This window comes from Capra hircus, chromosome 25, assembly GCF_001704415.2.
Source record: "Capra hircus breed San Clemente chromosome 25, ASM170441v1, whole genome shotgun sequence".
In the NCBI taxonomy this organism is placed as follows: Eukaryota; Metazoa; Chordata; class Mammalia; order Artiodactyla; family Bovidae; genus Capra; species Capra hircus.
In genome coordinates, this window is record NC_030832.1 from 40,808,966 (window position 1) to 40,821,830 (window position 12,865).

Consider the following 12,865-nt stretch of genomic DNA (forward strand, 5'->3'; position numbering starts at 1 on the left):
TTTTGATAATAGATAACATTTAAAGTAATTTTTGTGATAAAACAAATAGTCCTACGATGAAGTAGAATTTAAAATGTGCATGAGTTTTTAAGATAAAACACCAGACTTCAAAGAAATGTGCTTGAGACAGGTTGCTTTGAGCCACATCCTGGTCTCTGGGGGCTGTGCCTTTCTCTCTTCTGCCAATACAAGTTTTTCTGTGTTCTTCCAGGTTCTGAGGAGCTCAGTACTTTTAAAGCTGATTCAACATCAATCACCTTGAAACATTTATTGAGTGTCAGGCACTGTACTGGGAACTGGGACATAGTGGTGAACAAAACAAGAGTCCCTGCCCTTGTGAAGTCCACAGTCTCTGTCGAGAATACCAAGTTCATCTGTGCTTGTTTTTGTTCAGATGAGTTTTTAAAAAGGAAAACACGCAGTGCCATCTCTATTTGAACTTTGCAGGGTTATTTTGGAGGTTCAGATATTTATGATTTCAAAACAGTTCAGCAACTGTAAACAGATATGCAGGTAAATTGAATCAGCACTTCTGTTACGACAGGGCTTCATAGATACAGTAAAAGCGACTGCAGGACACTTTAGAGCGCAAATGAACGGCTCACATCTGAGGGTGCTGATTCCTACATCTGGGCACTAAACTGGACCGCAAGTGCACACGCATGCTAAGTCGCTTCAGTCACGACCCACTCTTGGTGACCCTGTGGATTGCAGACTGCCAGGCTCCTCTGTCTATGGGTTTCTCCAGGCAAGAATACTGGAGTGGGCTGCCACTCCTCCTCCAGAGGATCTTCCCAACCCAGGGATCGAACTGGGGCTCCTTCTGTCTCCTGTACTGGCAGGCAGGCTCTTCACCACTAGCGCCAGCTGGGAAGCCACCCTCTAAGCCACTACAGAAACATTTAAAGCATGCATCTTCTCCTTTTCTGACAAAACAGACACAAAAATTCACTGGCAGAGAAAATATTTTTCCTGGAAATTGACCAAAGCAGAGTTCACAAGGGTCTTCATGTAAGCCATGCTGGATAACAGAGTGGAAGTGAAGACTGTCCATGACCACTGTATCCAGGAGGCACCAGCTTTGTTCAAACTGATGCTTCTCGTGCTGATGAGTCATAAGTCAGACTGCATCACAGTAAATTATACCCTTGCAAGAGTCATTAGTATGTACTGTTCAGGATTTTGTTTCCAAGCACACATCTGCCTTTTGTAATATTAATAAAAATGACTATTTATATATCATAGTTAGATTCAGCATCTCAAGTACAGACTAAAAAGACTTCAAAGAAAACACCTTCAGTTGAAGAGGGCATGCTTTCTATTTTCATTCTTAAATTTTCAAAAAGATACATCCTGTATGCAACAGGAAAGTTTAAAATATTCAGCTGTTGCTTCTAACATCCATTAGTCAAAAGCGTGCTTTCAAACAATTTTAGATACATGACCTCAAGTGTGGTAGGAAAAGGTGATTATTTGAATTCAGAGTGGAATACACATTTGCCTAATAAAAATATATATTAAAAACATACAAATATTCCTTGTTTAAAAAATATTTTTGACAGTCCCTAATATAGATTGGTTTGTCTTTAACAGGAAGGGAAAGGTCTACTGAACTCAGCAGCTATAACAATTAAGTACGTTTTAAAAACTCTCTTTATAATCGCCGCTGAGCTGTCATTTAGGCGTCTCGCCCCACTAACCACGCGGACCGCAGCACTCCTGGGGCCCAGCGGTCACTGCGATGCCTCCCTCTCCGCGCCCGTCTTCATACAGCGACAATCTCCACCCTCTGTCCACGCTGCCGGGCTGTTCCCCAAACACTGCCCCTTTCCCACTGTTTGGAAAAGGATGGGAATGTGACCCAAACCAGGCTCATCTCAGTCCTCCCTAGGATTTCTTCAAAAAACTCTTCAGGGAGGGAAGTTCCCTTTCCTTCTGACTGAAGGAAGGTTAGCATAAGACCCCGGAGGCTCCCAGCGGTCCTACTGCAAGAGGTACTGGCGAATGTTCATCTGCCGCAGAACCCAAAATGTGAGAAGCAAAAAATAAGATATATGTAGAGAGCCTATTGGAGAAGGCGATGGCACCCCACTCCAGGACTCTTGCCTGGAACATCCCATGGATGGAGGAGCCTGGTGGGCTGCAGTCCATGGGGTTGCTAAGAGTTGGACATGACTGAGCGACTTCACTTTCACTTTTCACTTTCATGCATTGGAGAAGAAAATGGCAACCCACTCCAGTGTTCTTGCCTGGAGAATCCCAGGGACAGGGGAGCCTCGTGGGCTGCCATCTACGGGGTCGCACAGAGTCGGACACGACTGAAGTGACTTAGCAGCAGCAGAGAGCCTATACCCCAGGTTCCAGCTCCAGAGACCCCCAGAGATCTCTTGTCCCTCCACAATTCCTGTGATCCTGTTACCTAGTTCAAGATCCTTCTGAGAAATCCTCTGTGCTCCAGCAATTTCTTTGAACCATATGAAACTGCCATTTCTGTAAATCAAAAATGGTCTAACTTGACCACCATACAGGCAATTTCAATTGGTTCTACCGAACAGGCCACATCAGGTTTATGTCACTTAGAATCTAAAGACTCTGGTGACTACAACTGCCAATACTGAATGGAATTTCCAAACTATGTGATAGAAAAAACCTATATCATCTATTAGCCACTGCTGATAAAGATACACACGCAAACACCAATGTATCCATACACAGACACACTCACTCTAAATTTACACACAGTATGGATCAGTGTAGCTGCACAAAACTGCTTAGTAATGCGACGTCTCAAATCACATGGCAATGTAGACATGTTATTGGGAACACAGGTTCTGGAATCACACTGTCAGGTTTCAACTCAAAGTAACAAGTTGTTTTTTATTTTTTCAATTGAAAATGTAATTGAGATAATTATACATTCACACACATTTGTAAGAAATTATAGAGATATTCAATACCATTCATCCATTTTTTTCTGCAACAGTAATATCTTGCAAAACTACAGGATATTGGGACCAGGATTTGACACAAATACAATCCACCACTTTCAGATTTTCCCAGTTTAACCTGTTCTCATTTGCGTGCGTGTGTGTGTTTAATTCTACAGTTTCAGCACAGCGTAGGTTTGTGTGTCCATCTCCACAGCCAATATACTGAATATGTCCATCCCCACTAAGATCCTGAGCATTGCCCTTTTGTAACCACAGCCTCTACCCTGGATCGATTTCCTTGTGGCTATAAAACTTCAAAGTATCTATTTCATCTTGATTGAGTTTTGGTAGCTTGTAGTTTTTGACAAATTGGTCCATTTCTTCTCAGTTGGCAAATGTATGAGCACAAAGTTGTCCTTTATATCTTTTAACGGCTCTCAGGATCTGTAGTGTTATCCCATTTCATTCCTGATATTAGTGATTTGTGTCTTTTGTTCTCAGTCTTGCTAATGGTTTATCAATTTTTTTGTTTTCTTTCTTACAAAGAAGCAGCTTCTTGCTTCACTGATTTTCTCTATTATTTTCAATTTTGTTGATTTCTGCCCTTCAATGTTCATTCTTTAAGCTGGCTTTCAGGGATTTTTTCCCCCCTCTTCTTTTTCTAATTTCTTGAGGGAGGGACTTAGATTATTGATTTGAGAGCCTTCCTCATTTTTGATGTAAAATTCAGTGCTATACATTTCCCTCTTAGAATTGCATTAGCTGCATTCCACAAATTTCGATATGTTTGTTTCCATTTCCATTCAGTTCTGTGTACTATTATTTCCTTTAATATCTTTTTGATCCATGTATTACTTAGAAGCGTGCTGTCTCATTTTCACCTGCCTGGAGCTTTTCCAGGCTCTTGAATTTTCTCTCTGCTCTTGAGTCCTTATTCTACTCCATTGTGGTCAGAGGGTACACTCTGCGTAAGTCCAGCTGCTTGACATGTGCTGAGGTCTGCTCTAAGCCCTGAGATGTGCCCCATTCCAGCAAATGTCCCATGAACTCTTGAGAACACTCCATTCTGTCATTGTTGGGTGGCATATTCTAGAAATGCCAATCAGCTCATTGACTGACTATGCTGTCCAGCCCTTCTATATTCTTGAGGATTTCTTCCCTAGGTAGTCACTCATACGGGTCTTGGCCTACCTTCACGAGCTGTGGTTTTAATGACGGTCTAATTTTCAGAGCCACTGCAATGCTCTTTTGGTCTGCTTCATTTATCTGGGGCTGCTGAGGCTCCCACAGGTACTGTCTGAGAGGACAGAAGGGGTTTCCCCAGGTACAGGTGCCTGCCGTCTCAAGCCTCCAGACTGGAAGAAGCTTCCCAGGCCTAGCGCTTACCAGGACCCCTGACCTATGTGCTCATTACCCCTTGTCTCTGGGCAGGGAAGGGAATCTAAGACCTATAAGACAAAGGAGTTACCTGGCAGGGCCAAATGTTATGGCAGGCCCCCGGTAGCAGGGGCTGCCAAGTGCCCAGCTATCTCTCAGGTCCATCAGGGAAAGAGCGAGTACACACCCTGGCCAATGACTGTTAGAGGAGCTTCTACTGATCCTCCTTGCTGGTGGCATGAGGCTTGCTCTTCTTTATCCAGGGAAGGAAGGGGCCCATCTGAGCTGCCTATGTTGCTAGTTCGGGGGCCAGAAAATGCCAGGTCTCACTAGTTCTTGTGCTGGCTGGGGGAATGTAATATGCTCTACTCTTATCTGGTTCCTCCAGTCCAGAGGTCCCAAACCAGACTGCTTGTTTCTTACCAACTTTCAGAGCTCTCCTTTTCAGCCTCTTGCATAATTTCTAAGGTTTACAGTTGTTCTCAGTGGGGAAGAGGAAGGAGAAACAGATCTATGCCATTTGTACAGACTGGGGATCTCAAGCTTCTAATTTTTTGACATTGAGTAAAATCTAAGTCTCAGATTCATCATTAAAAACTGTCTCATAGTGTGTGGTGAACATTAAATAGATAACACATATAAAGTTCTCAGTTCACTGCCTTCTATGAAATAAGCACTTGGAAAATGTCAGTTATTGTTGCAAAACATAAAGTAATAACTACATTTTGTGAAAAAACATGAATTGAAAAGGCCAAAATGAAATCCATTAAATAATTATACCTCTAGATGGTTAGATCATGGATACTTTTAAATTTCCTGGTTTTATATTTTTCTGTATTTTCCAAATGTTATACAATTAACAGGTTTTAGTTTGATGATAAAATTCTTAAATAACTATAATCTAAATTTATCACTTTGTATTTAAATATCTTCTGCACAATCTTCAAATAAAGTGAGGAAGATGGACGCAACAATAAGATCCAAACTTGCATTTCTGGGTTTATGAGACATCAGAATAGAACAACTGGGCAAGAGCATTAGCTGCTGCTACTTTGTTCGGAGAATGGAATGATTATCTCAAAGTCTTTCACTTCCCCTAACCCCTAGAATGACTTAATTAGCACACTGCATGACAGCTAAGATAAGTGGATTAGTAGGAGTCACAGCCACCAGTAAGGTAAGATCCTACTCTGTGGTTAGTCCAGCTCAGAAACGTTGCTCGGAATCAGCCTAACGGAAAAGAGCTCTCCAAAACGTGTGATCCAGCAAAATGAAAATGAGTGCTCCTAAAGAAAAAATACGTGTCACAAACTAACAGAACAGCAAATTCTGTCTTCCCTTCAGACTGTAGCAGCTTCATCAGCCTGACTGAGAGGGAAGAAGAAGCAGGTAAAAACCCAAACAGCGTCTGAAGGATGGAGTTGCTCGGTGAGCATTCCTTCAGCAAACATCTTCTGAGGGTCTGTGACCATGACTTCCAGCAACCAGAGGGTCTGAAAGAGTAAGATCTCCCACTTAGGAGCTCTTGTACTGAACTGAAAGCTCAATGACACCTGTACTGAATCTTCTCGATTAAGACTTTTTAAAGACTGATAACATGAATCAGAATTTCTAATCTAAATAATTCCCTTAAGAAAAACTTAAAGAAAACTTTCAATGTTGTCTGTTATATAAAACTACTAAATTCAGGGGGAAAGTGAGATCAGCTAAACTGGTATTTCTATTTTTGGATAGCTTTAATTCCAGAAAGAAAAAGACTGAAGAGGCATGCAAGCCGAGCTTGAAGTTTAACTGACTCAAAAATCATTAACATAATCGTGTATAAACATGTGCATAATTAGCCCATTTTAAAGCAGGAAAACAACACTGGAGGTTGAGTCCAACTTTAGGCTTGCTATAAAGTGAGGGAGAAACACTGCAGCTGATCCCTAATTTGGATCTGGAAACCTTCTACCACAATGATCTTGGCAGATCGTATTACGTACGAACATTAAAAACTCATTTTATTTCAAATACCATAAAATAGTACACAGATACTCATTTTAAATAATTCACATATCCATCAGGTACTGATATATTAAAGTAATATGACCTATATTAATAAATATTGCATTATAAACACAGATGTGCTTTTTTTAAAAAATTGGGTTGTACCTCCTAAAAACTGGAGAAGGAAATGGCAACCCACTCCAGTACTCTTGCCTGGAGAATCCCATGGACAGAGGAGCCTGGTGGGCTACAGCCCATGAGGTCACAAAAGTCGGACACGACTTAGCTACCAAACCACCGCCACCACCACCTCCTCCTGAAAACATCTACTGCTGGAAAACTACCATTACAATAAATAAAATGCAAAAGAATAAAAAAGAAAAAGATTTTTAAACAAGAAAAAGAGAAAATTTAGTTTGCATGATTTAAGAGTATGTGAAGTCCTTATACAGTTTTTAAGGTATCAAGAGCTGGTTGAGTTTACCCAGCACTTACACAACTTACTTTAACCTTTACTTCTTTTAACAATCACAAACGGTAAAAGAAGGTTTAAAATAAGCTAATATGTTCATTTCAACTATACTCTAGAGCAGTGTTGCAAAAAACATTATAAGTACTTACCTTTAATAGAGGATAACATTTCCTAGAAATTCCAAAACATGAAAGTAAAAGGAAATATGAGAGTTCTTATAAGAAATATTTTCTTTGCTAAACTATTATTTGTTATAGTAACAATATATCACACAAAGCATTTCAAGTTTTACTTCACATTTTAATGACTACAAGAAAGTTTCAGAACATATCTGTCAAATGGATATAATCAGCACTAGAAAACTCCTGGCTTGTTCTCTACATGTTATGAAAGTCGACTTCTAGTAGCCATTCATCAAGGGTTGAGGACAGAGAGGAATCAGACTGATACATGATAGGTAGGCAAGGAAGCGTTACAGCTTATACTATTCCAATAAAATCAGAAAAGGAATGAAAGGAAGTATACAGAACTAACTAAGGAAGGGTTTTAAAGACAGAGAGGACATGACATGCATGCTTTAAGCAAGTGGTCATCAGCAGGGACATGATTTAGAGACTAAACAAACGTGAGCACTACTCTGATGCAACCCCTGGTAATGTGTGCAATACCACTGTTTTCACTTCATCATAATACACTGATTTTCAGTATATTGATTCATCTGAAGACGAATCAGGAAAGGGAAGAAAATGTAAGTTACTGAAATGTATGAGCTAAAAAAATCCTAGGCACTAAAATATTGTGAGTTTCTTTAAACATCACAGTTCAGTCGCTCAGTCGTGTCCGACTGCAGCCTCATGAATTGCAGCGCACCAGGCCTCCCTGTCCATCACCAACTCCCGAACTCACTCAGACTCATGTTCATCAAGTCGGTGATGCCATCCAGCCATCTCATCCTCTGTTGTCCCCTTCTCCTGCCCCCAATCCCTCCCAACATCAGAGTCTTTCCCAATGAGTCAACTCTTTGCATCAGGTGGCCAAAGTACTGGAGTTTCAGCTTTAGCATCAGTCCTTCCAAAGGACACCCAGGACTGATCTCCTTCAGAATGGACTGGCTGGATCTCCTTGCAGTCCAAGGGACTCTCAACAGTCTTCTCCAGCACCACAGTTCAAAAGCAGCAATTCTTCAGTGCTCAGCTTTCTTCACGGTCCAACTCTCACATCCACACATGACCACTGGAAAAACCATAGCCTTGACTAGACAGACCTTTGTTGGCAAAGTAATGTGTCTGCTTTTTAATATGTTCTCTAGGTTGGTCATAACTTTCCTTACAAGGAGTAAGCATCTTTTAATTTCATGGCTGCAATCACCATCTGCAGTGATTTTGGAGCCTCCAAAAATAAAGTCTGACACTGTCTCCCCATCTATTTCCCATGAAGTGATGGGACCAAATGCCATGATCTTCATTTTCTGAATGTTGAGCTTTAAGCCAACGTTTTCAGTCTCCTCTTTCACTTTCATCAAGAGGCTTTTTAGCTCCTCTTCACTTTCTGCCATAAGGGTGGTGTCATCTGAATATCTGAGGTTATTGATATTTCTCCCGGCAATCTTGATTCCAGCTTGTGCTCCCTCCAGCCCAGCGTTTCTCATGATGTACTCTGTATAGAAGTTAAATAAGCAGGGTGACAATATACAGCCTTGACGTACTCCTTTCCCTATTTGGAACCAATCTATTGTTCCATGTCCAGTTCTAACTGTTGCTTCCTGACCTGCATATAGGTTTCTCAAGAGGCAGGTCAGGTGGTCTGGTATTCCCATCTCTTTCAGAATTTTCCACAGTTTATTGTGATCCACACAGTCAAAGGCTTTGGCACAGTCAATAAAGCAGAAATAGATGTTTTTCTGGAACTCTCTTGCTTTTTCCATGATCCAGCGGATGTTGGCAATTTGATCTCTGGTTCCTCTGCCTTTTCTAAAACCAGCTTAAACATCTGGAAGTTCACGGTTCACGTATTGCTGAAGCCTGGCTTGGAGAATTCTGAGCATTACTTTACTAGCATGTGAGATGAGTGCAATTGTGCAGTAGTTTGAGCATTCTTTGGCATTGCCTTTCTTAGGGATTGGAATGAAAACTGACCTTTTCCAGTCCTGTGGCCACTGCTGAGTTTTCCAAATTTGCTGGCATACTGAGTGCAACACTTTCACAGCATCATCTTCCAGGATTTGAAATATCTCAACTGGAATTCCATCACCTCCACTAGCTTTGTTCATAGTGATGCTTTCTAAGGCCCACTTGACTTCACATTCCAGGATGTCTGGCTCTAGGTGAGTGATCATACCATCGCAATTATCTTGGTCGTGAAGATTTTTTTGTACAGTTCTTCTGTGTATTCTTGCCACCTCTTAATATCTTCTGCTTCTGTTAGGTCCATACCATTTCTGTCCTTAATCAAGCACATCTTTGCATGAACATCAGAAGATACCTAAAATTTGTAGTCCTGATTGCTCAATTGGTAAAGAATATGCCTGCAATCCAGGAGACCCCGGTTCAATTCCTAGGTCAGGAAGATCTGCTGGAGAAGGGATAGGCTACCCACTCCAGTATTCTTGGCCTTCCCTGGTAGCTCAGCTGATAAAGAATCTGCCCACAATGCAGGATATCTGGGTTCAATCCCCAGGTTGGGAACATCTCCTGGAGAAGTGAAAGGCTACCCACTCCAGCTACCCAGTATTCTGGCTTAGAGAATTCCATGGACTGTATAGTCCATGGGGTCGCAAAGAGTCTCACATGACTGAGCAACTTTCACTTTCATTTTAATAAATGCTATTTCTTTAATCCTAGTATATATGCAGATATATAGAGATATACATATATGTTGAGATACACAAAATACTTTGATACATATGTAGGAACGTATGTTTATATATTTACATGTAAAGCTAAAAATTCACATTTACTATAAATATCATTGTAAAAATTGTACTGATGATTAATAGACATATTGTGTATATCTTATATATACATACAAATATGTTTTTAGATGCAGATTCACGGAGACTATGAATGAAGCTGCATTGTTTTATTTCAGTGTGGCATGCACCAAAACAGGACTTCTTTCTTTCCTTTCTGGCTACATTTGGCTTGAGAAAAGAACTGGCCTATGTAAAGAAAAATGAATCATGATTCAGATCTCTCTTTACATGGTAACTGATCTGCAGTAAACAGAAGGGCAAGAGGAAAGAGTGGTGCCTCTATGTGCATTAATAAAGCCATTTAAGAAAGATGTCTGTTATTGTTTAGGATCAATTTTAACAAGTCCTATAATTTTCACCTTATTCATAGTGTAATAGTCTAAGTGATAGATGCTCCGTTGTGTCCAACTCTGCGAGTCCATGGACTGTAGGCCACAGGCTCATCTGTCCATGGAACTCTCCAGGCAAGAATACTGAAGTGGGTAGCCATTCCCTTCTCCATGGAGTCTTCCTGACCCAGGGATCGAACCTGGCTCTCCTGCATTGCAGGCAGACTGTTTATGGTCTAAGGCACTGGGGAAGCCCATAATCGTCTAGGTCTGTGCTAAAAAGTAAAACCAAAAGCCCTCACTGCATGGAGACCAGATAACCGTGACCACAGGACACAAGTGCTCTGAATTTAGTCCAGTATGCACTGAGATTGGTGACACATATCCACCCTGTTTCACATCAGATACCATATGACATAAAATTCCCTGCTCTGCAAAGAACTTTACTTTCCTTCAGCACAAGGGATAATATTTAGCTCAATGTATTATTTTTAAAAATTTAAGTAATATGGCAGCACACAAGAAAATTTATGTCATCAAATAATTGGTGAGATGTCATTATTTCAACTCCATCTCTTGGTGACAGGTGGAGGAAAAAAAGTGTATGAAATAATAATAATAGTACTGTGTCAACCCTGCGGCGGCTTCCACAAACAGACTGCATCCTCCCAAGAAGACTAGACCTCATAGCAATCACATTTCATGGTCTTTGGAAATAACTCAGTAAATTCTAGATTCCAGCAAAGAGAAGTGCACGGATGAAAGATAAGCAAACACAGGAGTGAGTCTTAATACAGCACATGCTGCTATATAGCTTGGAAACACACTGCACTTCCGCTGAATAGATAACGCAGAGTGACGGAAATCGAGTAGCGGCAGGCTCCACCGCGGGTGTGGTTCACTGACGGCGTGAGGCGGCGGGGCATCTGGCCACCCCACAGCTGATATGCTGACACTATGCAAAGAGAAGCCCGCTACTGCTGTCCTGTGTGACCAGATGGTAACAGAGGCCTCTGATTAATGCTAGAGAAGAAGATATTTAGGGTCAAAGAAGTGATATTTCCTTCCCGACCTTATTGATATGTTCTTCTGCAATAGATGATAAAAAGGATAAAAGAATATTAACTTCAGACTTCACAGGAAGCCCTAAGTTAATTAAAAACTTGCCAGAATAAAAAGAAGATGGGGGAAATTACTTTTCTATGACAAATGATGGTCTAGAAATAGAAAAATAGTAAGATTCTGAGTACAACACAAGAGCCAAACCACTAAATTGGCATGGCCTTTCTAAAGAGCAATTTGGAAACTCATTTCAAAAGCCTTAGAAAACCTGAGTATCCTTTGAATCAGCTGCTTCACATCTAGAAAATGGTTCTAAGAAAATAATCACAGATCCACTTATCAATCAAGACATAATTTATAAGCATCATTTATAAGGACAAAAATAAAACAAAATGGGAACTATCAAAGGATGAGCAACAGCAAACATTTCTCTCCCGTCTCTACTTCAGGAAATGTAGCAGGACCACATGAGTCAGCATTTTAGATGCCATGCAGTGTGAGAAAGACCTGGATGCAAAGCCTGCCTCTGCAGCTTGCGTGTTTGGAATGTTTAGAATAATCATGTACCCGGAATTTATAGTAGTATATATATATATACACATAGTAGGAGAAGGATGTTTGAAATTGTCTTCTCCTGGACATATTATCAGTTTTGTCAGTGAAATTTGTGAAACAAACCATCTTTCTGAGCTGATTTGTGCAGCTTCAGCATACACCAGATCTTTGCGTATACTTGGGTCTCTAACCTATTCAGTAGACCTATCTCAGTGTTAATCTATACTGATCTGATCACGGGAAATTGGTAGCAGGTAGTACATGGTCTGCAGTTGTCCCACACTGAAATATTTCAAAATTAGGGGCCATATTCTTGGATCTACTCTTCCATTGGTACTTTAGAAATAAAAGGAAAGAGGATGGTGGGAGAAACTGTTATGATTTCTAATAAATTCTTCAACAAGAATATATAGGTTGACATGAGCAGAGGAGGTTCTGAGAAGGAGAGGACCAGCAGAGGGAAAGGGGGAAAGCAAAAAGCAACTGTCTAAGGCTGACGTGTGTCCGAGTCTTAAGAGAGTGTTGAAGTGTCCTCACATCTCAATATTCTTGCTTTTCCACCCTTGCCTGCTTTAGAGAAGACTCAGTTACGGCCGAATGGGTAAGACAAATGTAAGACATGTGTGTCACAAAGGATCCAAACAGCGAGTCAAGAGGAAGGGCCAGAATAGCACCAGGCACCGCCTCAGGGATTCCCAGTATTTTTCAGGTAAGAGGATCCCCCTTTTAATGCCAAGAATCTAAACAGAACCCATAGGATATAGTAAGTGGCCTTTGGGATTCACTGGCTGAAAAATGCATAATAAAATCTACAATATTACAACTGCAGTAAAGCTTTCATATAAACATATCCATCATAACGGCAGCCAGAAAATATGGTCACACGTCACCATCCACAGTTCAGTCTGCTGCTCAGATACTGTTTTGCCCAAGGTAAGTTTTAAAATATCAACTTTACTGTAAAAAATAACTTTTATTTACCAGATAAATTGCTCTGACTTCTAAAATTAGTCCAATTTTCTACTTAAATCAATAATATTATTAATGATAAATTATCACTGTAATCTTAAATACAGGGCTACTAAACCACTTAAATATGTTAATATTCTGCATTCAATATGAATTTTTAAACACACTATTAAGTATAATTTTAAAAACTAGAGTTAAACCATAATATCTT

General features: G+C 40.5%; 1 protein-coding gene across 2 annotated transcripts in view; it reads right to left on the minus strand.

Moving 5' to 3' along the window:
• Positions 1-12,865, minus strand: part of SDK1 (sidekick cell adhesion molecule 1) — a 735,743-nt gene that overhangs the window by 500,334 nt on the left and 222,544 nt on the right. The window lies entirely within an intron of this gene.